We start from the raw sequence: 4,537 nt of genomic DNA, 5'->3' as shown, positions 1-4,537 counted from the left end.
ATATATATATATATATATATATATACGTACGTTCATGTATACCTACGTACAAGTGTGTATATATATATATATTGCATGTACACACACCATATAAATACACACACAGACACACACACACAGACGAGCAAGTATATACACACGTGTATGCATGTATATACATATATTTCTTTCTCTTGAAATTCTATTCTGTAGCATAGTTAATTATATTTTTGTCTGCTGCGATGACAGCGAGGCCTTCGCTATTGAAGCAGCGTTTTTAATTTGGTTATATATCATTATACAATTCAGTGTTACTTTGAAAAGAAAATTACGTTTATGCCGTGAATTAACGACATATCGATTTTCAGCAGTTCTTGACGGAATTGAAAATCAATATGAAGGATTCTGATTAGATACAATACCCCGATGTCTATTGACAATTTCAATAGAGGGGTGTAGATGTGCGTGTGCGGGTACATGTGTATGTATGCGTGTGTGTGTGCGGGAGTGAGAGAGTCTGAATGAGTGAGGGAGAGAGAGAGAGAGACTGAGTGAGCGTGCGAGTGAGATAGTGTATGTGTGAGTGTGCGTGAGTGAGTGATCGTGCGAGTGAGTGAGTGAGCGTAGGCGTGAGTGAGCGTGCGAATGAGTGAGCGCTAAGCGAGTGAGCGCTAAGCGAGTGAGAGAGTGAGTGAGCGAGGAGTGAGTGAGCGAGGAGTGAGTGAGGAGTAGAAGTGAGTGAAGAGTGAGTGAGTGAGGAGCGAATGAGTGTGTGGTGCGCGCGTGTGCGGTGTGTGTGTGTGCACGCGCGTATATGTGTATACGCGCGTGGTATGTGATTGCGTGTGTACGTGGTGTGCGTGCACGGCTGCGTACATGTAAGTGCAGTGAGAGTGCATGTGTATGCAAGCGTGTGTGCGGGGGGTGGGGGTGGAGTGGTGGACTCTAACACAGGAAAAGGACAAAGATGGCGGCGACGTCGAGAAGTGCGATGAGACGGCAATGATGATGAATTTAGCAGAGATGGCGATGATGACAACGACGTTCAATATGACCATGGGTGATGATGATGATGATGATGATGATAACGATGGTAATATGGACGCCGAACGACAAATAAGAATATAACAATGATGATGGTGGTGATGATGATGATGACGAAGGCAATGGTGAGAGATCTACAATGACAGCCCTTACGACAAAACCGACGTGATGATATCGCCGACTGGAAGTAAATTAAATGACGATGAGAAAGAAAAGGTGGAGAAGAAGAAGAAACGCGTGTTCTTTTGAATGTATAGCAGGAACGATGCTGTTAGGATCTTCAAAGTAATATATATATATATATATATATATATATATATATATATTGAATAGGTGTCTATTCTGTTTAATCACGTTTCATATCCGTTTGATCCGGATAAAGGTGACGTAGAAGCCAGCTCAAGTTTTATTGGATAATTCCATTTAAAATCGATTCACAAAAACGGGAGTAAGTGACGGAACGAGTTGTGCATTTGTGTATGTATTTTGTGTGTGTATGTGTGTGAGTGCATTTGTGCGCGCATTTGTATGCATGTATTTTTTTTTGTGTTTGTGTATTTATATATGTCTATGTTTATATATGTTTGTATTTCTGCACCTGTATATGGGAGTGCATTTGTGCCTCTATGTGTATATGTGTTTCCACTTATTTGTCCGTGCATGTGTGTGTATCAGTGCATTTGTGTTTGCCCGTGCGTGGATATCGTTTCAACATGAACGCATGCATTGGCGAACAGTTAAGTACTTCTCTTCAAAATTACGAGGTCTTTACTTGATTCCCAATGCGCTAAGGGATAAAATTCCATCGCCACCCAGACATAGCAAGGAGGCACAATTCTTCTTTACCTCTTTTTCTTAACAAATAAGTATACGACAATGGAACATGCGGATCTTCAAACTTTATTTTATCGAACCTGGAGGGATGAAGCACAAAGTTGATCTCAGCAGGGTTTGAACTCAGAACGTAAATAACCGAAACCAATAGCGCACGACATTTATTCCAACTCTAACGATTCTGCCAATCTACCGCCTTTTAAAATGGTTCCTAATTTAGGTACAAAGATAACAGTTTTGTGTGTGGGATAGGACCTTGTGGTTATCTTCACCCCTTTTATTTGATTTGTACTTTATTTTACCGAATCCCGAAGGATGAAAGGCAAAGTTGATCAAGACGGGAACTGAAGTAAAAATGTAAAGAGCCAGAACGAAAGCAGTAAAGCATTTTTCCAGTCCACCTCTTTCAAAATATTGTTCTTCGTTTTGGCAAAAGTTCAGAAATTTTGAGAACAAAGATGTTGTCAATATCTCCTTATATTTAAATAGTTTCATTGGGATTCTATTTTTTTTTTTTACATAGATTTTGATGCTAGTTGTTCGCAGTCTTTTTGAATATTAAATAAAAGAAGAAAAAAACGAACTAGATATTAAATAATTCTTTTACTTCTATAGGCACAAGAATCGAGATTTTGGTGGAGATGGTAGTCGATTACATCGACCCCAGTGTTCAACTGGAATTATTTCATCGACCCCGAAAGGCTGAAAGGCAAAGTCGACCTCGGCGGAATTTAAACTCAGATTTAGGTACTAAAAAATATCGACACACAAAATAGTAAATTTTAAAATTAGAAAATAAAAGAAATTAGAAATCTATTCCTTACCTTGTTATTATTAATTATGCTGCATTTCAAGAATATTAAAAATATCGCGGATGATTTGACGCAGACACATCAATGTAGGTTTCCGAAAGCATTATAATTAAATCTTTTTAGAAATCCTCAACGTACTTATTTACCCCATAACTGTATACTTCTCCTGTCTCACGTCGCCCCATTTAGCAATTCATTAGTTTATACTTTTTCTGCTGTACTTCTCTGAAGTTCCATGAAAAAAGACCAGCAAACATAATGAATCTCTTTGAAGATCTCATTATTAATTAATATGTTTTGTTACAAGCGTCTTCATTTGTGGCAACAGTTTTTCGTATATTAGTATCGAAAGAATTCTGTTATTAACAAACTTCTGTGCCGTCGTTATTTCTAAAGACGATATTCAACTTTGTTTTTTCTTTTGACCAATCAGAAATGTTCCAAGTATCGATTATTACTATATTCAAAATTTTGCCTAAATCATCATATGGAGGAAACGGTTTCAAATTCTGGGTTTATCGGTTTCTCCTTCCTGCTTTTGAAATCTATTATTTGGTGCCACAAAACATCGGCAAAAAATGCATTGCGATAATTCTTTTGGTTAAGATTTTGAGATCAAATTCTGGATTTTTCAGTTTCGGCTTTCCTCTTTTAAAATCTATTATTGGTGCCCACAAAAGATCGGAAGATTGTGCTTTGCAATAATTCTTTTGCGTTCTTTAGATTCTGAGATTAAATCCCGGGGAGGTTATCATTACTTTCGAGGTCGACAAAATGAAATACCAGTCAACTGCTGGTGTCGATAGTATCGATATTAGTACTTGCCTCTCTTCAAAAATTGCTGGTCTCGCATCATTACCTCCACGAAGACAGAGGTACTGTTTTCAGTCATGTTTGTTTGTCCGTGGACAAGGTATCTCAAGAACCGCTGGATGGATTCGGATGAAACTTTCAGGGATGTTTGGTACGAACTGATTAGATTTTGAGATCGATCCAGTACCAGACAAGGATTCTGGATTATTTTTTCCTGTTTTATTTTTTTTTTTACTTAATTTCTGAGAGTGGTCGGGTTTATTTTTAGTATTCTCGTTCGTGAGAGCAGTCGAGTTTATTTCAGATATTCTCATTTTAAAAATCATCTCTGGCTAATCGTTGAGAGGACGTTGGTGTTGCCTTGGCGGTGGTTTGCGCCCTCTGAGTGCTCTTGTTATTAGTATCCATGGTTGGAAAGGGGGATCTCCTTGAAAGTTTTTAAATTCTTTAATATTGGTAATATTCTGTTCTGTTCCTCTATTCGTTATCAATTAAGTTCATAGTATTCTTTTAATTTTTAAATTATTATTTCGTATGAATTGTATTACCTCATTGGGAGGTCGAGGTAGTCCCTTCTTGCAGTTTAACCTGGCCCTCCATTTCTTCAGCCCTTTAGTGCTGATAACATTCGGGTCAGATCTCCGGTTCAAACACTAACTTCTCTTTTCTTTTACCAATCTTCGTAGCACTACCAAAAACTCAGGTATTTTTTCTCGTTCTTTGATTAACCCCACTGTCAAAAAAAGAAAAGAAAAGAAAATCACGTGCAGCTTCGGATGTCTTGGCTTTTCTCTCATTTCCTGCGTTCTTACTTTTTTATTTTTATTTTATCATTCATATCTTTTCTCCCGTCTTCATGTTCTGAGTTCAAATTCCATCAAGGTCGACTTAGATGAGGGTTGATGAAATGAAAATTGGGGTCAATATAAACGACTAGTTCCCTTCCCCCGAATTTCAGGCACCAGAGCAGCGAACTTCATTAAATACTTTGTGGTATTTTTTCCAACCCTTTTCATTCTGAGTTCAAATCCTATCGAGATCAACTTTAATATTAT

General features: G+C 37.8%; 1 long non-coding RNA gene across 1 annotated transcript in view; it reads right to left on the bottom strand.

Moving 5' to 3' along the window:
* The window catches only part of LOC128249262 (uncharacterized), a 59,460-nt gene extending 55,241 nt beyond the window's left edge, over positions 1–4,219 (bottom strand). The window contains exon 1 of the long non-coding RNA XR_008265351.1: positions 2,682–4,219. This is a non-coding gene — a long non-coding RNA (uncharacterized LOC128249262). The remainder of the gene's footprint in view (positions 1–2,681) is intronic.
* Positions 4,220–4,537: the final 318 nt, after the last annotated feature.

This window comes from Octopus bimaculoides, chromosome 13 (assembly GCF_001194135.2).
Source record: "Octopus bimaculoides isolate UCB-OBI-ISO-001 chromosome 13, ASM119413v2, whole genome shotgun sequence".
NCBI lineage: Eukaryota > Metazoa > Mollusca > Cephalopoda > Octopoda > Octopodidae > Octopus > Octopus bimaculoides.
Note: the sequence above shows the minus strand (reverse complement) of the source record. Positions and strands in the feature narration are given on the sequence as shown.